The sequence below is a fragment of the Onychomys torridus genome, chromosome 16, assembly GCF_903995425.1.
Source record: "Onychomys torridus chromosome 16, mOncTor1.1, whole genome shotgun sequence".
Lineage (NCBI taxonomy): Eukaryota > Metazoa > Chordata > Mammalia > Rodentia > Cricetidae > Onychomys > Onychomys torridus.
In genome coordinates this window covers 28,064,589-28,085,484 of record NC_050458.1, presented here as the reverse complement: position 1 = coordinate 28,085,484, position 20,896 = coordinate 28,064,589, and the positions used below count along the sequence as shown (strand labels likewise).

Here is a 20,896-nt window from a genome sequence, read left to right as displayed (position 1 = left end):
TTTTGTTTGAGATAGGGTCTCTCATTGGCTTGTACATTCTCCAGGTAATCTAGGCCAGCTGGAAAATTCCAGAAGTGTACTCGTCTCCAGCTCCCATCCTGCCATCACTAGGACTGTGGACACTTGTCACCATGCCCGACTTTTCACGTGGGTTCTAGGGATAGAACTCAAGTCCTCATGCATATGAGAAAAGCATGTTACTGTCTGAGGCATTCCCAACCTCCTTAGCCTCTTTACCATGAAACTGCAACCATTCTTTGTCTTCAGAAGAGTGGCTTCACAGAACGTCTCTCAGTTTAGGTTTGTCTCATAATCATCTCTTACTTAGTTCAGGGAAGGTAAGGATATCACAGAAGTCATGGCTGATTCCAAGGCTGGGGCAGGCAGAGCATACTGCAAGCTTGGACCAAAATATAAGAAAGAGCTCAAAACACTGGTGAAATATCAAAACAGGCTACAGAAGCCAACTTTAAGGACATAGTCATGACCAAATTTAGGAAAATCTGGGTAACAATGCAGTTTTATTCATGGATTGTTATGATGTGGCAAGAATCGAAAATACCATAAGCCAATAAATAAGTGGTATTTTTAAAGAAGTTCTGCCTTGCAGTAGACTTCTAACTAGCAAATGCAGAAGTCATAACTAGAGGAGGAAAGTCAGTGGCAAACAGCACAGTAATAACTGACTCACAAGAATTCTCAATGACACTAAAATTAGTTCAGGGGAAATGTGATGAGAAGTAAGAGACCTACATGGTTCTCAAGTGCCTCCCAACAAGATATCTAAAGTCAGAAGAATAGACATTTTACAGAAGAGAAACCTGACATGTCCCACTTATCCAAGCAACCAGAACAGACATACAACCCCTGTGCCTCCTGCACTGATACACTGAGGAAGACATGGCATCATTTGCTCTATAGCAACTGTTGGTCACTTGGTACTGGCCAGTTAAGCTGTCCTCAAGGTTCTACTATGTTGTAGAATTAAAAAAAAAGAAAATCGATGAAAATGTCCATCACCATATCCAGAGAATATACTTCTAGAAGTGGGACTAGGAGCCAAAGTCTGCACACACTCTAACCTTGGAGAAGTCACACCAACCTTCTATTACAGAGGTGGGTCCACTCAATCTCCAAACCTTGCCAATAGCATGTGGGAGTTCTTACATCCCTGACTCACAATATACTCTGACCAGAAGACTTCAAGCTAGAACAAGAAAGCCAGATAGGCATTGTGAAAAGCAGACAGGAACAAGGGACAGAGCAGGAACCAGGTGATCTGGAAGCATCCTGGGTTTCTGGACATGGAGAGACTGTCTCAGTGTTAACACCATGAAGCTGCAGGCAACAGCAAGCAAAGAAAGGTGCAGAAGAGAACAAGACTGAAATGTCATTGGATGATATTTCTTTTCTTTTTTCTCTTTCTTCTTCTTCTTCTTCTTCTTCTTCTTCTTCTTCTTCTTCTTCTTCTTCTTCTTCTTCTTCTTCTTCTTCTTTTTTTAAATTTTGTTTTTGTTGTTGTGGTGGTGGTTGTTGTTGACCTTGAACTCACAGAAATCTGCCTGCTTCTACCTCTGACTCCTGAGTGCTGGGATTAAAGGCATGTTCCACCACCACCCAGATGTTGGGTGCTATTTCTAAGGTTGGCTATTTGGGGATGACTCAAGAGCTTGAACTTGAACGGAGCCTCAGCGGGCATCATTTTAATCCTCCAATCACAGCTCCTTCCTAAAGACAATGAACAGTTTTTGTGCTCCCTGACACTTTAAGTACATTTCACAATTGTGAGACAGGTAGAGCCATCTTTATAGGTAGCAACAATAGAATTGAGTAGGGAGGGAGGCAAAATGGCTCACGAGGTAACGTGCTTGCTGTGCAGGCCTCATGACCTGAGTTCAGTTCCCCAGAGCCATGGGAAGGGGGAGGCAAAAACTGACTTGAACAACTTGTACCCTAGCTACTACAGCTATGATGCTGTGGCATTTGTAAAGAGGGACAGACAGACAGACAGAAACACACACACACACACACACACACACACACACACACCAATAATAATAATAATAACAACAACAATAATAAAAAAAATATATTTTAAAAACCATTAAAGGGGGAGAAGTGTCTTGGTCAAGACTGTACTGCTAGAAAAGAAAGTGCTTTCCTAGCTAGAAGAATACTGCAGAATTAATGCAGAGAGCAGTCCTCAGTCCAGCCCAGGCCTCTCCCTTTGGGTAGGACTGTTATCATACTAAAGGCATACAGGCCTTCCCTCTGCAAAAACTGGTGACACAGGTACCATTGCCAGCTCTACTTTGCAAATGAAAAACTTGGAATTTTGCTCAAAGCCGCTACCAATATGGTCTGAGCTTAAGAGGCAGTCTGTTTGTGTGACTTCAGGCCCAGGCTCCTGAGGGCTCTGCTCTGTGCCAATAAATTCCTTGTTTAATGCCTGAGCAATAAGCAGACGGGGCTGACAAAAGAGAGAGAGCTCCTGCTTGTCGCACCTTGAGACAAACAAAGCTGGGGAAGGTGAAGAGGGGCTGTCACTACCACAAAGGCATATAGTCCACCTAGTACATTTACAGTGCTCACCACCTACTGCAGACAATGCTGCTACATACAGAGATCTACTGTAGACAAGACCTTCTATACACATAGACCTGCTATACCTAAAGACCGACTATGTATATAGACCTAGTGCACAGAAACCTACTATGTATACACACCTACTGCACACAGAGAATACTAAAGACATAAACCTACTGCAGACTAGACCTGCCTGCTACACATCCAGGTCCAGTTTAAAAATTAGTCTTGGGGTTGGAGAGATGGCTCAGTGGTTGAAAACACTAACTGTTCTTGCAGAAGACTTAAGTTTGATTCCTTAAGTATGGAAGTCCATAACTGCCTCTAACCAAGATTCAGGAGATCCTGTGTCTCTTCTGGCCTCTGTGGGCACCAGACATTCACATGGTAAACCTATGTACATGCAGGCAAAACATCCATGCACGTAATATCAGAATAACTAAAACCCAAGCATTTGAAGTCTGACAATTTACCTTAAATCACACCTTCTGGTGGCAGCCTACATGAAAAGACATTGAAAAAGGATACTTGCTTTTTACCTGCATGCCTTCGTGCTCACTGGTAAGTTCATCTATCCTGCAGCTCAGGCATTCCTTCTGATATTAGAGACTGTCTTCGGGATTCCAGCATATACTGAAGACCAGCTGAGATATAAAACTGGTCTACCAAACAACTATTGGGTTCTTGGACTTTCAGTAGGAGACAACTGTTGTTGGACTGTGGGACCACAGCCTACAAGCCATTCTAATGAATCCCCTCTTAATACATATTCATCCTATTAGTTCTGTTCTTTAGAGAACCTTGACTAATACAACCTCCATGAGACTGTTAGAGAAGAGATATCCATAGAAGTTAGGAAGAGGACATGAGGTTGCATTGACAGAGATTTGATCTCATAAGATAAGTGTCCCTATAAGAAGAGACATTGCATAGGGCTAGTGACATGGTTTTCTGGAGGAAGGGGCTTGAAGGCTAGCCTGAGGACCTGAATTCCATCCCAGGTACCCCCATGGTGGCAGGAAAGAACTAAGTCCCACAAGTTGTGTTATGACCATCAGATATGCTCCCATACACATTCACATACATGTATGCATGTAAAACAAACGGATATTTCTTTTTTAAAGGAGAGTGAGAAACACCTGAGCCCTTGTCCTCTCTATGAACACACAAGAAAACAGACATCCATAAGCTAAGAAGACACCCTGGCCAGAAGCTGAACTGCTAGTACCTTGTCTTTGTACTTCTCAGTATCCATAACTCTGAGAAAATTTCATGCTCACACCATCTGGGACAGGAATTTTGTCATGACAATGAGCAGAGACCAAGATAGGGCTTCTCCATAAACCAAACTAGGGCCCAGATCACTTTCTGCTTGGAGTTTTCCTCTTCACTCACAGAACCAAAACTATGCAGGAATCTGCTTTTAATTATACATATGTGTGGTTGTTTAAATAAGAATGGCCCTCACAGGCTCATAAATTTGAATGCTTAGTCATCAGGGAATGAAACTATTTGAGAAAGATTAGAACAATTGGGAGGGCTTATTGGAGGAAGTGCATCCTTAGGGGTAGACTCTGAGGTTTCATAAGCCCATGCCAGACCCAGACTGTCTCTCTTTCTGCTACCTGCAGATCAGGATGTAGAATGCTTCCCTACTTCCCCAGCATCAAGTCTATTTGCATGCTGCCATGCTCCCCATCATAAGGATAGTAGACTAACCCCTGAAAGCAAGCCCCCAGTTAAATGCTTTGTTTTATTAGAATGCCTTGGTCACAGCATCTCTTTGCAGCAATGGAACAGTTACTAAGTTGATTGTCGATATAAAACCATGCCAGGTGGCCAGGTGGTGGTGGCACACACCTTTAATCCCAGCATTCGTGAGGCAGAGCCAGGTAGATCTCTGTGAGTTTGAGGCCAGCCTGGGCTACCACATGAGTTTCAGGAAAGGCACAAAGCTACACAGAGAAACCCTGTCTCGAAAAACCAAAAAAAAAAAAAAGATACTTTATTTAAAAAATAAACAAAATAGAGCTTGTTTTCTTTTTTTTCTCCCAAAGGGAAGTGCTGAGGCAAGGTGTCCGATAGCCTAGGTTAGCCTTAAACTCACCATGTAATTGAGGATAGCCTTGAACCCCTGATCTTTCTGTTCCTATATCCCAAGTGTTGGGGGTGACCAGTGTGTACCATTCCCAGTTAATATTTTCTTCTCACACCCTGTTGTATCTGCAGTACTTACAAATGTTACTTGGAAATGGATCTTGGCAGACAGGATCAAAATAAGAAGTGGTATTTGAGATACGGGTGGCAAGTTGATCCATATAAGAAGAGAGGCATAGATGTCGGAGAGTAGGCCATGTGGGAACATCTAGAGAAACATGCCTGCAAGCTGAGGAATGCCTAGGGTTTCCAGCAGCCATTGGAAGCCCACAGAAAAAGGACAGGCTCTTCCCATGGATTGTAAGGACATTTCCACACCAGACTTGTTGCTTCAACAGCTATGGGAATGCATCCCATAGGACTGGAGCAATCTAGCTTGTTTCAGGTTGTTAAGTACCACTAGAAAACTAACATACACCCTGTGCTGACTAGTTTTATGTCAACTTGACACCAATTAGAGTCATTTGGGAAGAGAGAATCTCAACTGAGAAAATGCTTCTAGCAGATTGGAAAAGGTTGTTGTACTTTTTTTTTTTTTTTGGTTGATGACTGATATGGCAGGGCCCAGGTCACTGTGAGCAGTGCCAACCTTGGAAATCAGGCTGCATACGCCATGAGGAGCAAGCCAGTAAATAAGCAGCACTCCTCCATGGCCTCTGCATCGGTTCCTGCCTCCAGCTTCCTGCCCTGACTTCTCTGGATAATGGCTACAAAGCTGTAAGCAGAAATAAACCATTTCCTCCCCCAGTTACTTTTGGTCATGGTGTTATCACAGCAACAACAACAACAACAAAACCTCACTAAGGTACACCCTCAGTGAATCTTCACACTCCAATGGATAAGAAAGACTGAGGATATAAAGCTATGTAGGAAAAATTTAAGACATGGACAAAGGCAAGTTTTGCATCCAACTAGTCATCAATTAAACCATGCTGAAGAAGAGGTGTGGGTTATAACATGAACTGTAGTAAGTAAAATTATTTCAGCTTTAGAGGGACAAGAAATTTTGTTGGCATGCCTGATTAGGAAGGAGAGTGCACTCAAAGGATATTTCAAAGGAGGGCACTATGGGCTGAGTGTTTATGTCCTCATAAAATTCATATGTTGACCCCTAACCTCCAAGGTGATGGCACTTGGAGATGGGGCCTTTGGGAGGTGATAAAGTTACGAGAGTGGAACCTCATGACCACAGTCAGTGTCCTTAGAAAAACACACCAGAGAGCAGCCTCACCCCACCCACCAGGTGAGAACTAGAAGACGAGCTGGCAAGGAGCCAAAAAGCGGGCCCTGGCCCCACACTAATGCTGTGAGCACACAATCTGGGATATTCAGTCTCCAGAACCATGAGAAATCACCTTGGTTGTTCAGCAGCCACACAGCTGACCGCACTTCATTATAGCAGGCCAAATGCACCGAGACAGGACCAATGGGGAAAAGAGGAAGAAGAACCCAGCAAACCCTTCCTGCTCCATAAATATTGGAAAGTGAACAGGGAACAGGAAGTTCTTGTGTCTGATGGGGGACTTGTGTAGGTTGAAGGGGTCACAGGAAGTGGATCAGTCAGCCTGTTGGGGGCCCTTCAGCAACAGGAGCGCCTCAGCACAGAGGAAACTCCCTCAAGAAGCACCTGCCCTACTCTTCTCCCCAAGCCGGGCTCATTTCCCCGTCAGCACTGCCCTTGGTCTATTTTGACAAATGCTATTTCCACCCTATACCCTCCTGTACCCCTGCAAATACAAGGAGCCCTGAAGACCCATCATTGCAGCGGAAAACCCAGAGCCTTGTCACCACATGCAGAAGGGCTATGAAAATGGGAGCCATCTGTGAGCCCCACCCCCCACAGCCTGTGGGCTGGAACATAATAGGCTGAAGCCTCCGGGGAAACAGGGCTTCCTGGCACGGGCTGCAGAGGGAGTGGGTGTTGCAGGGGAAGTGGGGAATGCACAGAGTTGTGGGGGCTATAGGTCAGTGATGAGGGTAGCCATACTCTGAGTCTCCAAAGGACCAACTAGAATATGGATTCCAGCTCAAGTGACTAAAGGAAATGAGAGACTGGAGCTACAGGTACCTGTCAGGGATCATCAAGGATGATTCACAGGACAAGAATTGAACATGGGAGAGGGTAAGAAGGGAAATGTCGGGGTAGGGGGAGGAACAGTAAGTACTAAGGCAAATGCACCTCCTCAGGCTGGGAGGCAGAGCAATAGGACCAGAACTGAGGAGGAGCCCAGGACCCTTCTGGGGCATTGTGTCTAAAGGAGCGGGATGAAGCTTGATGGAAGTGTGGGACACAGAGGCCTTGAGGACAAGAAGCATCTGTTACTGAGAGAGTGCTGCCAGGGTAAAATGAATGCTACAACATGACATTGTAATGGACTAGGCAAACAGGAGCTCCCAATCTACTTTTGGATTACCTTCTCTGGCCGCTTGGCTGACGGTCCTCCAGAGCCACAGTTATTTATTTCCACCGAGCTGCTGTAAGGAACATCCACAGGTACAACCACCAAAACATTCCTGAATAAGTCCTCAGGCCTGGGCAACATAAGGATGCCTATGATGAGAGCTTTGATGAGGTGACGCATATAAAGTGATTGGGGCGTCAAAAATAACACAGCTGAGCTAGTCTTACTATTACAGCAAGCAATCTCCCTAGTATTGTCTTCATCGCCATCAATAGTGACTAACTAGTACCACAGATTCCTTTACCAGCACTGCTACCACAGCATGGAGAGCACTTCAGGAGAGGATCCAGTGCTGTGCTGTGCTGTGGGGCTCCTGATGTCTGGTATGCCTCCAGAGAAGGGGCTGAGTGACTGATGCAACACACACACATTTGAAGGAATGATCAAAGCCCTAAATGAATTCCAATCACATGGAGAACACACATTGAAAGTGAGGTGTCCCATGGGTCACAAGGGGGCATGACTAGAGCCAAAGCTCCCCTTCTCTAGTCCCCACAGTCTAATGCTGTGAACATATCAATGCTGATTAAATACCTACCTGACATCTAAGTGAAGACGAGGCAAATGTCATCACTCAACAGGGATTCCGTGTTGGGTAAACCCCAAAGCAGGGACAGAGCCAGATAATGACAATAATAGCTCATGATGAATCAACTTGGTCTCCTTGCTGCAAAACCTGGGTTGCAAAGGGGTGCCTTTGTGTCCACAGCAGTCTAAGTGTCCTCAGCCTGTGGCCTGAGATGGATGTCAGCCGGTTGACCCAGATGCTTGGATACAGAGTGTCAATTTGGCTGGGCCAGGAGATATGAGGAGAACTGGTTAAGAGCATTTCTAAGAAGGGTTGTTGTTGGTGTTTCCAGATGAGGAGTGAAGGATATGAGAACCATAAGTGGCTTGCACCAGTGTGGGTGGGCATCATCCATCCCACTGAGGTGAACTCAGAACTCAACAGTGACCAGAAAGCTGAATGAGGAGACAGGTAGAGTGAGCTGAACTATATCTCTCCCTGGGTGCAGACAATCTATAACTCTGACCCTCCATGCATATGACCAGCTTCCCTAGTCTCCAGATACACATAGCAGACCATCAAAACTTCACAGCCTCCATGACATGAGTCAATGCTTTGAGAAGAAAAAATTCTTCTCTATGTAGACATAGATACAGATACATGTCTATCTTCACTGTCCACTGGTTCTACTTCTCCAGAGTCCTGACTGATACACCTGGCAGTTTCATGACAGGGATAACAGCTCAACCATTGTTAGCACCTCAACCTGCTACAGCACGGGACCTTTTACAGGAAGGGTGAGAAGGACAAGGAGGGAAATAGGACATCCTGCCACCATCACAAAAGGTATTAACAGACAATAAGGGCTGAGGCTATGCTCTCAAGGTAAATCAAACAAGTCCCAAACCCAGATCTATATAATCAGATCCCTTCCCCAAAACACACTGTAGAGAAAAAAAGCTGTTCATCTTCAGAAGAAACCAACCTGGGAGAAGGGGGAAAGAGGAGGCAGAAAAGAAGGTCAGGAGAAGTGAGGGGACAGGAAGCAATGTCACACACAGCTAGAGAGGAGGGCAGTGGACAGGCAGGGCATCAGGTAGGTCCCAGCAGGTTTGAGGGCTAGTTTTGGAAACCCAGTGTTCTCAAGTGAAAGCTACAGCTAGCAGCATGATTTCAGGGATATTCAGGAGTCATGCAATATCCCTCAGACTCCATCCTCTTCATCAGGAAAATGCCAGCCATGCTCTTGCGAATTCCCTAGGCACGGGAACAGCAACTCTTCCTCCAGTACAGCAGGCACTCTGCACAGTGGCATGCTGCGGCATCTCAGTAAATACAGAGCAATAAAAAGTAAAGACTTATGCAATAAAAGAAAACAGGATGGAAAAAAAAAAAAAAAACTTTATGAACTGTGAAGTCCTAAGCAGATGGCAAGGCTTGTTCTGCCTCTGGAAGCAGGCAGGATAGCCCTTGTTTGGGAAAGGGAGACTGTGCTATAATCTTCACATTGAAGGCCAAAGTCAGCATTCTGAAATTCAGTCAACCCAAGCGTTCCCAAGCTTGTCCTTTGAGCCTGTGCTAATGCCAAAGCGCCAGGTTACTGACAGAAGACCTAGAACCTTCCACTAAATATGTATCATCCTGGGAGAAGAGCTGATGGCCACAACAAATGAGCCTGCTTCTTCAAGGCAGATCAGAGCTTGCTGATACAGTAATAGGCCCTGCAAATTCCACAGCCAGGCCTTAACTTTGGTTATAATTCCTGTCTTAGTTATAGCTGGGATGCATGTTCCTCTGTATGGCCAGCTGCTAGACTGATACTCACAAATGCTTCTGTCTTTGGGGAAGGACCAGCTGCTGTTCCCCCCTTTACAGAATCTATAGTGATGGGCATCTCTGAGGAAAGCACGTGACTGGGCATCATCAGGGATAGACGTCATCAGAAGAGATCAAATTAGGCACATTTTTCCCCCTAGATGTACAAATCCCTCCTCTTCATTTGCCCTCCTGATTTGACATTCATTGAACTCTGCCTTTAATACTAAAAATACACTCTAGGTCAAATGCAATGCACCAAAACCTCAATATGAAACCACAAGAAATAGCAATAGACAAATGGGCCGATACTGGGGGTGGCTTGAAAAGACGTTGCTGTCAAGGGTAGAGTGCAAGTGGGCCAGGAGTTCTTTTTACTACTGCAAACACTGAATAAAGGAAACAACCTTTCCACATGTACCGTGTGGCTAATGAGTACTGTTGGCTCATGTCTACAGGCAGGATGGCAGAAACCCACAGATGTCCTGTCACCAGAGCCAAAGGAGGCCAGTAAGGGCAGAGTAGGCAAAGAATTAAGAACAGTGGACAGTGAAAGAGAAGCAGGAGTGGGAGTTAAGAGGCAAAGGCAAAAAGGCAAGGAGAGGACCAGCAAGTAAGTTGTCTGTGTCTTTTGTCTATTTTCCATAAAACGCTTTATTTAGTTCTAACAGTTCATTAATAAAAAGGAATTCATTTTAGCTCATGGTTCTAGATGATAGAAAGTACAAGACCAGATAACTACATCTAGTCAGCATCTACAGAGTGTCTTAGGGTAGGAAGGTGTATTGGCTGGTTTTGTGCATCAATGGGACACAAGCTAGAGTCATCAGAGGAAGGCGTCTCAGCTGAGGAACGGCCTCCATGAGATCCAGCTGTAAGGCGTTTTCTCATTTAGTGATCAGTGGGGGAGGGCCCAGCCCATGGTGGGTGGTGCCATTCCTGGGCAGGTGGTCCTGGTGGTTCTATAAGAAGGTGGATTGAGCAAGTAAACGAGTAAGCAGCACTCCTCTATGGCCTCTGCGTCAGCTCCTTTTTCCAGGTTCCTGCCATGTTTGAGTTCCTGTCCCGACTTCCTTCAGTGATAAGCAGCAATGCTGAAGTGCAAGCCAAATAAACCCTTTCCTCTCTAACTTGCTTTTTGGCCATGGTGTTCTGTCACAGCAATAGAAACCCTAACTAAGACAGAAGGGAAGTGTTTGTATCTACAAGAAGAAAAGAGGAGAGGGGTGAGTCGAGAGCCATAATAGCTAACCTGCAAGAACCTGAGAGCTGAGGAGCTGCCGCTTGCTGCCATGACAGTGAAAAAAGGAGCATCACCTGCTTCCTATGAACAGAGGAGAACCCTGGCCAGTCTGTGCGCTGCTAAAAGGGGAGGAGCTGGAAGTTTTCCTGTGATCCCCCCGGGTTCTACAGCTGCTCAGACCCAAGTAAATACACAGAGGCTTATATCAATTATGAACTAGATGGCCTGTGACTCAAGCTTCTTGCTAGCTAGCTCTTATATCTTAAATTAACCCATTTCTATTAATCTATGAGTTGCCACATGGCCGTGGCTTACTGATATTTTTACATCTTGCTTCTCCTGCCAGCGGCTTGCAGAGTCTCCTTCTTCTCCTTTCTCCTCCCCCTATCTCTCTTGGATTTTCCTGCCTGGCTCCATCCTGCCTTGCCATAGGCCAGTGCAGCTTTATTTATCAGCCAATCAGAGCAACCCATATTCACAGCATGCAGAAAGCTATCCCGCAGCACACCCTACCCGCTGTCATTGATAAAGTGTAAGTCATTAATCAAGAAAAATCCCTCCTCTGTTTCTGAGGCAATCCCTCTGGCATATCATGTGGCTCACTAAGATTGGTCCCTCTTCCTTTCCATTCAACATCCACAGCACCTGAGTTGGAAGAAACTCATGCAATACATAGTTCTACCAAATAACACTCTAGGCTCAGCAAGACTCCATGGAGCACAGACAACTAGAATGGAAAACCTAGGTTTTCAGAAAGCTTTAGGTCTTCCCCTCACCAGGGTAGCCACAGACTTAGTGTGACTCCAACACATGATGGAGGTAGAGGAGAAAACACAGAATGTGCTAGGCAAAATGAGAGATTTCACAGTCTGGGGTGTCCCAAATGTGTTCTACCTCACTGCAGGACCCTTTTCCACTTTCTGGTCCTCTCTTAGGGCAAATCAACACTGATTCTCCTATGAAACGATGGGTTCTCCTGGTAGGAGCAGGGAGCACATGCTAGGCACTATGGTCAAGCAAATGGAAGAAATGCTGAGAAAGAGAACCAGATATGGATGATTGGGAAGTCAGTCTCCCAAGTGCTTTGAATTGCCACAGAAAGACCCGTAAAGAACACAAAATATACCCTAAATCCCACAACAGAGACTGTCCATTCTGAAAATTAAATTTTGTTTCCATGAGGCTCAGAAAGAGGCCATCCCTTACATACCTCAATTTTCCAAATCGCCAAATACTCCAGCTTTATTTGATGATTCTCAAATCCTTCTGGAATGCTTAACAGGTATGCTAGAATCTGCAAGAAGAGGGAAGAGATGTATTAATATCAATGTTGAGCAGAATTGGAAAGGAGATGTTTCATTCATTAAAAAAAAAACTAAAAATAAAAACTAAGGGCTGGTAAAATGGGTCAGTGGTAAAGTCACTTGTTGCCAAGCCAGACAACTTGAGTGCAATCATACAACCCACATTGTTGAACGAGAAAGCTAACTCTGAGTTATCCTCTGACCTCCATGCACACACACACACACACACACACACACACACACACACAATAGGTTGGTTGATTAAGTAAAGAAAGAAAGGAAAGGGAAAGCTAGGCCAGCTATGATAGAAAGAGCCTGCAATCTTACTCTCAGGAGACAAAGTTAGAAGGTCTTCTTTGTGTTCGAAGCTAGCCTGGGCCACATATTGTAGCCAGCCGGTGCCACATAGCAAGACTCAGTCTGAAAAAATAAGAAAACGAGAAGCAGAGGAGAAAAAGGCATTTTATTGACCAATTCTTTTTTTTTTTTTTTTTTAGAGCATATATAAGTGTGGGCATACATGTGTGGAAATCAGAAGACCCCATGACGGAATCAGTTCTCTCTTTCCACCATGTAGTTCAAATTCAGGCCATTAGGCTTAGTAGCATATGTCTTTACCCAGTGAGCCATTTTGTAGAACCCCTTAGAAAACAATGTCATTATCTGTGAACAATTCTTAGGTGCCAAGCCTGTGGTAGGCTTTTTCCCCACTATTTTGATCTCTTTGTGCTCCTAAGTCACATAGGCAACAAGGCCACAGCTGGTGGTTGGTCTTACTGATTGCCATGTCAATCATGTTCCCCTCCCTTCTGGCATTTTCATCCATCTGACTGCAAGAATTCTAGGCACTGAGATATAAGAAACATTCATTCATTCATTCATTCCGATAACAGCCTTGTGTCCAGCGCCCAGCCCATTATGTACACAATGGAGTGGTGTGGGCCACAGAAGCTGCATCAGATGTACTCACTCAAAGCGTTAGCAAAGCACTCATCTAGCATCATGGGATTTGCAGACCTCCTGAATTATGCAGGAAACAAAAAAGAATAGCCTCTACTGCTGCACACATAAATAGGTATTGCTCTCATTGTTAATAAAAAGCTGATTGGCTGATAGCTGGGCAGGAAGAGGTTGGACAGGCCAGCCTGAGATAGAGAGATTGCTGGGATGAAGAGGGGCAGAGTCAAAGGAATCACCAGCAGACAGATGCAGGGAGACTCGAGATGAGCATGCAGTACTGAGAAAAAATACCAAGCCACATGGTAGATAAGAAGTATGGATTAATTTAAATGTAAAAGTTAGCAAGTAGCCGGGCGGTGGTGGCGCATGCCTGTAATCCCAGCAGGCGGCAGAGGCAGGTGGATCTCTGTGAGTTCGAGGCCAGCCTGGTCTACAAAGCTACAGAGGAACCCTGTCTCGAAAACACACACACACACACACACACACACACACACACACACACACACACACACAAAGTTAGCAAGTAACAAGCCTGAGTGTTGGCCAAGCATTTCATTAAGTCCCAGTGTTGGTTATTTGGGAAATGGCTGCCAGGACAGGAAAATTCTGCCTACACTCTACAGAGAATCTTATACTCAATGATCATTGAAACAGCTACAGGAGGTGGCCAGGAGAGATGGTGTAGTGTGGAGAACGAGACATGGAAGTGTTAGGCCCTATGAGCCAAGGGAGAACTTTATTAGCTACCTGCAAAGCCCCAAATAGGCCCTGGTGTCTGTCCTGGTGGACTCAGACATGCCTTTTCCTACCCTTCCAGGGGTAGTGACACTGCAGTGTGGTACCCAGGGAAAGTAACATTACACGATTCCATGTGCTTTGGGGGACTCCTTCCCTATAACTCTCCCATCCCTGCAAACCTCTCAGGACATCGGCAGTCAGGACTCTAATGACATAGGACTTAGTAGGCACTGACTCAGCATAAAAGACACTGGAAAGTTCCATGGGGAATTTGCCCTTAGCCTAGGAGCAGCTGGCCAACTGTCCTTGCTGCAGAGCTGGGAGCAGAGGGCACCGTTTGTAGCTTGTATTCCTCCTGATGAATTCCCCTTCTCTCTTCCAGAGACACCTTACCCGTAATTTGCTTCTCGGAGGCCCTCTGGGTGTCAGATTCTTCCCTTGAGTGTGCTAGTACCATAACCCTACAAGGCTGAGTGAGTTCCCACCTCCCCGACAGTGGTGGTTTAATTCCGCCAGTGCTCAGAGTTCAGTTCCCAGCAGACCGAGGTGGATTCCCCTCCCCAGAAAGTCCAGCTGACTAGGGGGTGGACTCAGAAAGATGCCCTCTTGTCCCCAGCACCTCTGCACTCAGCAAGCAGCCACCCACGCATCACGGGCATTTATACCAGGAAAGTACTTTCAGCCTTATAGTCACACTGCAATCACTTTGTGACCCTAAAAGGCCAGGAGCACAGCTTCCTGGATGTTGGTGGGCTCTTATCAGACCATGCTGGGGACAGCCTACCACTACCGCTTTGCAAGTCCTTCTCAGGAACCTCAGCAAGAACTTGAGCGCTTGGAGCCTCTCTGTCTTGTGTCCAAGGAGTGTTCTTGGCGTAAAACAAGAGTCTTAGCTGAATTCAAAGCACTTAGACATGTCTGGTATTAGTGATGCTTCCTATGCATACATTTGAGATTTCATTTCTTAGTCGATCCCTAACAGGATGAGAACACCAAAGGTCTTCCCCCTTCTTATGGTACAACAGTTACCCAGGGAGGAGAATCAGTGTGTGGCTTAAGGCAACACACAGGCCTCATTTGCTCGGGTCGGGGGAGGGGGATGATGACACACAGCAGTATGCGATGGCAGGATCAAATGAGGCCATTCAACACCAAACAATAAATAGGTACGGCTGAGTTGCTGGTTTTGAAGTTGGTTCTGTCTCCTTGGTAATAGGGGAGGGAGAAGAACACGAAAATAACATAGCATACTAGCTCCTGCTGAAAAAAAGCAAGGACCTCTTCCCAAGGCAGCCAAACTGATGAGCGTTTTGAATCAATGTTTTTAAGCACACACAAGGAGCGATGACCTGTAAAAATTAAGGAACTAAAAGTTTCTAAGTTTCTCCCAGGAGCTTCATGCAGAGTGTGGGGAAAAGCATGGGGTCCTAGGGACTCAGAGCCTCAAGACACAAAGTAGAAAAGTCTCAATCTCCCCTTAATATACAGAATCTACAGAGTCACACATTCCTACAGAGATGAGCTAAGGAGAAGAATATGCACACAGGGTGACAGGATTCCTTTGTCCACTTTGAGGGGACCTGCTCAGAAATCCCCCAGAGGATGGTGGGGAGAGAGCCAGCATGCAGCAGGCACTGTTGCTCACTTTCTCATCATATCCCCACCAACATTGTCCCCAAGAATAGGACATTAGCTTGCTCCCTGACATCTGACATGGCCAAGTAAGCCATGGGTCTGCTAAAGTCCTTTTGGCATTGTAAAAGGTCAACTGCTTGGACCCAAAGTCTGTGTTGTACTTTCTGTGAATAGGCAGAAAGAAGGCTCAGTATCTGTGACAGACAGATCCAGGCCACCAAAGACCCTCAAGAGTTAAGAAGCAGAGGGCTGACCGGGTGCTTACTCTTTAGGCCGTCTGCTCTGGGATCTGCAGCAGAATTCTCAGTATGTGCCAGGTCCCTCGTCCTTTACTCCTCCTAAGCCTAAAGATTACCAAGCAGTCTTCTTTGTAACAAAAGATGAGGTACACAAGGGCTAAGCAACTTGAACAAAGATGAGTAGCACCTGGGTAAGGCAGGAGTCCATGGTAAGGCAGGAGACATGGACACAATCCATCACATCAGGCACCAATTCTACTCTCACCAATTAGGCTTCATCATCTGGGGCAGCTGGCTGTTCACTTAGATTGCAAGGCCAACTGGCTGCACAGATGCTTGCCAGCACCAGCTAGACATGGGTACCAGATCTTACACACTTGGCAGGAAATAGTGAGCCAGTTAGAAAATAAGTGACCATGGGTGGATTTCTGACCAGGAATCCATCCAAACACCATCGACCACTGCAAACAATGTGGTACACTGGAGCACCTGTAGTAGCTGAGGGAAGCTAATAACTAGCCACTCACTCAAGAGGTTCCTGAGCACAGGCATAATATTGGAATGTATTTGCTCTCCCCAAAGAAGGTCCTCCTGAAAAAGATCAAATACAGATACTGATGGATGGTTCCAGGAGAGTTAGCCAATGCTGGCTGTCACTCATTTCTTTCTACTGTCTAATAAGCAGATTTCTTAGAGAATGGGGTTAATTCTCACAAACATAAGTGAGTATTTGTTATCCAGGTGCTGAGTTGTTAGAAGCAAGGCTAGCCCTACTTCCCTATCTTCTGAATGCACCTGCTTCACCTTCCAACTTTTGTTCTATTATAATTGCTCAACCATGAACTTCCCAAAGCCCAGAAACACAAGCCTAAGCAAACATCTTTCCTTGATAAATTACTAAACCTCAAGTATTCTGAGACTTAGATACTTACTGAAAAGGGACTTGAAAAAGAAAATGGACCAAGATGTTTGCTATTTTAAATACAAAAGAGAAAAAAGGAAATTAATACATTACTGTGTGAACCAGCATTGAGCATGAAGCAGTGATCAATCCCATACAGCATTGGGCTTCTTCCCTGGCCCACAGCTGTCAATCATTGCACATCTTCCTGTTTTCAGAAGACAGGTGGTCTAAATTTTACAGAACTGTCCAACCCTTGTTATTGCAATAGGATGCTGTCATCTACCAAAGTGATGGACTGCATTAACAGCTATCCTGAGACCCAAATGGCCTATAGGCCACAAGGGGGACATACCTGGTTCCAAAGGACTAAACTAGTATCCTGGATAATACCTAAGGGTGTTAACAATTTGATCACTGAGAGGTCAGTTCATATGTCCCTGACACCTCAGTACAGTCGGTAAAGCCATCAAGGAAAATTGCCTTTAAGAAACTCAATTTAGGCTTTGCTCAGTGCTTTACCCCACATGGGAACCTAAAGAGAATGGCAGTGACTGTTATATTTCCACTTTAGAGCTCCAGAAGCCAAGGTCCAGAAAGGCTCAGGAACAGCACCTCAGGCTTATGTAGCTTCTAGAAACTGGGATCTGAACGACAGGATACCCCCAAAAGGGTCAGTGAGGATTGCCATAGTCCTATGTAAAAAGGATATTTGATACAAGACCTCTGGTTTCCAAGACAATCTCCCTGATGAGGCATTGTGGGTCAGCACAATATGTGTGAAGGATGAAGGAGATAACAGGTGTAAACATGCTTGTAAGATAGTTTCTCACTAAGAAACTAAGGATGTGGTTGAGGTGTAGGAGGAAGAAGGCTTCTGGAAGGTCTACGGTGCCGGAAGATTTCCCTGAGCCATAAGAACCATGTAATCTCATAGTCGTCCACCTCAAACTTTCCTTTTCATACCTACACTTGCATTCACCTTTCCTTTATAAGCACCTTCCTACCATAAGGGTGTCAAATGATGAGGTCACCACCCAAAGTAGTTTCATTTCTCCAACCTCAAAACCTCCCTTCCTGCCAGTATACTTAGGGCTTGTCACCCAGAACATCAAAGCCATTGCTTTTCCGATCACCTGGGTGACTTGTGCAGATAAAAACAACCCACCCTGCACTAGACATCAGCTACTTCCTGCTATGTCTGGGCAAAAGCAAGAGCTGGAAAGTGGGGCATAATGTACCCACAGACACTTCCCAAAGAATCACAGGTCCTGCACCTCTTCAAACACTTCCCACCAGGGCTCTTGCAAAGGAAGGCAGTTGGACCAGGTTATTTCTGTGTCTCTTTCAGATGTAAACTTCAATGATCTCATATTCACTGTGTAGAATGATCATATTCAGTAGGTAGAGACCTACTGAACTGTAATGACAGCTCATTTACATACAGGAAAAGTAAGTCAAGCAGTTGCACACAGCCTGGGCTGTAGTTTTTGGTGACTCACAGAAGAAAAGTGTGTAGATTATTTCCATTCTGCTCCATCCTCCAATTACTCAAGTGATGGAAAGTCACAGAGCCAATGGGACCCCTGGGGAAGTTCCAGGCTACTGGGAATTCAAACAACAGTTAATGTAAGTTTAGCAGGGAGTTTCCCATGGTGCACAGGTGCACCATCAGGTGGGCTGTGATGGAGATTCCCACCCCTGAGAGACCTCACATACCCATTTACACCTCATCTCAAGAAACTGTCCTTTAGAAAGCCAAGCAAACACTAAGTCCAGTGTTGGCCCAGAGCATATCATCTAGGAAGTCACATCTCTGGACTAAAGGCTGACTTTTCCAGGAAGCCAATGTTTTAGTATGTGCATAAGTCCCAGGTCATTAGAGACCCACATGGTCAATCTTTGTTCCCCCAGCACCCAATTCAGAAAATAACATGAACAAAACTTTCCTCATGTGATTACATGATGACGGCATGGACAGATTATTAATTGTAATCATGCACTAGTTGGACAAGGAGTCACATCTGAACCTGCTATAGCATAAATGACTGGCCATGATTATTCGAAGATTGGTGCATGATGCGTAGGGGTCATCTGGCAATGTAATGCTTACAATTTAATGGTGACGGTAACAACTAAACTACTCGTGTAAAATTTCCTGGAGGAGGCAACTGTGATTTACATGGTTTGAAAGAAGGGGAAGAATAGAAGAAGATGTACATGGCATTTGCATTAGTAAACCAGGCCCTCATTTTGCTATTCAATGAACCAAAACACTGGCTTCATGTGACAGTCCAAAAAATGCAAAGTGTGGAAGCATTCTAGATGCATAGTCTCCTTGACTAAGAATGTGAACTATAATGCTCCTGTGGCCCATGTGGACAGTTCACAGAAGCCAAACAGCAGATCACTCTGCTTTGGAGACTTGATCCTATGGTGACAAGGAAACTATCAAGCCTCTAGAAAGAAGGTAATGACAAAGTCACCCCTTGAGCTGTGCACAGTTGCTTTGGATGCCTTGGCTTCCATGGTCCTGAAGCAGACAGCCTTCATCAGGAGAAGATAGTTTGGTAGGAGCTGAACCAGCCTTGGGAAAATCTAGACCCTGGCTTCAAATTCCCTGCTGAAAAGGCATGGAGCAACAGGGACACCCTCAGTTAAGACCCCAAGCCCTCTGAGTGACCTCCTTTTTGAGGATGACACTTGGAGAAATGTGAACTACTGGGAAAGGGAGATGGAGAGAAGCTTAAGGTTTGTACAAACAAACATGGGGGAAGACAGTGAGAAAAGGGTTGATGTTTGTTTGAGGCAATTATGAAACAAGTGATGTCACGGAGCTAAAAAGTACAGGGTATTCCAGGATACACTGCTACCTTTGGCATATTATTGTATGTCCCTGCACTGGGAGTACCTCAACAGCCAACTGTTGGGGCCATTAGAGGTGGCAGGCAGGGATGACGGCTCAAAGAACCAAAGTCCAGGGCAAACTTTGATGTCAGTATTAGGTAGTAGGTGATACATATCGCAGGGAGGCAGTGCAGCTTAGACTTTAAGCAGAGTCCTCATTGCTTCCTTCCTGTGTGACATCAGATACACCGAGCAGAGTGCACCTCTCTGAGCCTGGGGCTTTTTGGGGACATGGGGCAAGGAGTCAGGCGCCTTAAATCATTTGTAGGGACTGAACACAGAGTAATCACCTTACACATAATGCAGTAAGTGGATGCCAGTGTCATTAAGATCCCAGGTCAGACCAGGCATTGGGAAGCATTCGGGAAGCAGAGGCACAAGGATCTCTGTGAATTCGAGGCCAGCCTGGTCTACAGAGTGAGTTCCAGGACAGTCAAGACTACACAGAGAAACCCTGTCTTGAAAGAAAAAAAAGAGAAAGAAAGAAAGAAAGAAAGAGAGAGAGAGGGAGGGAGGGAGGGAGGGAGGGAGGGAGGAAGAAAAGAAAGGAAGAAAGAAAGGAAGAGACAGACAGATAGAAAGGAAAAGAAAAGAACCTAGGTCACAGGCCTCTCCTGCTGCACTTTCCAAGCACATGCCACAAAACCCTAAGGGTTCACACACTCTCTTGGAGGCTTTCCTGGAGATTCAAGGCATATGAAGCAAGTGAAGGGCAGCATCTCACTGGAACCAAAGCATCCTTTACTTAGCAGGTGAGTCAATGTAGATAAGGCCTACATTTGTATCAGAGGTCTGGTGGCTTTAAGAAAGCATGACCTTCAAATGGCCATCCTCCACTTCACTAAAGACTCAAGGAAGCTAGGATATCATCAACTCTCACTCAACGGGGAAAATGAAGCTGGAGCCACAGGTCAGCTGCATAGGCCAAGACCTAAGCCCTAGAGAAAAGGCTCACACTCCAGGCAAGCGGGATTCAGCAACTCAAAGAAAGTCCTTTAACCTTCATCCCTAAAGCCTGTTGAACAGAGCAAATAGGATGTCAAGTGGAGGGTCTAATCCACAGCAGAGGGAGAGCAAACCCCCACGTAATACTTTCCTAAGAACAGAATCTCCCAGACTCACATACCAGGGCTGTGCTGCGCTGCCAGTGGAATCCAGCCCAGGGTCTCTGCAGGGTTAACGTGTCTAAGATGGAGAATGAGGCACTAAGCAACACAGATAAGAACCTACTGGCAGGTTTTGTTTTCTTTCCAAAGCCACTTATGTATTTTAACCTGTACCCCACAAATAGCCTCCTCTAAGTAGTTTCATGACACCCCAATACACACAGACACACACAAGGGGTGCGGGAGGAGTGAGGAAGGAAAGAGAAAAAAAGAATGAAAATGAGTTCTAGAAAATGCAAATGCTCTCAAGTGACCCTGGGTCAACCATCAACCTA

General features: G+C 45.4%; 1 long non-coding RNA gene across 2 annotated transcripts in view; it reads right to left on the bottom strand.

Moving 5' to 3' along the window:
• LOC118597477 overlaps nucleotides 1-20,896 on the bottom strand; it is a 221,349-nt gene that overhangs the window by 70,989 nt on the left and 129,464 nt on the right. For both annotated transcript variants that reach the window (XR_004946819.1, XR_004946818.1), the window contains exon 3: nucleotides 11,982-12,065. This is a non-coding gene — a long non-coding RNA (uncharacterized LOC118597477). The remainder of the gene's footprint in view (nucleotides 1-11,981; nucleotides 12,066-20,896) is intronic.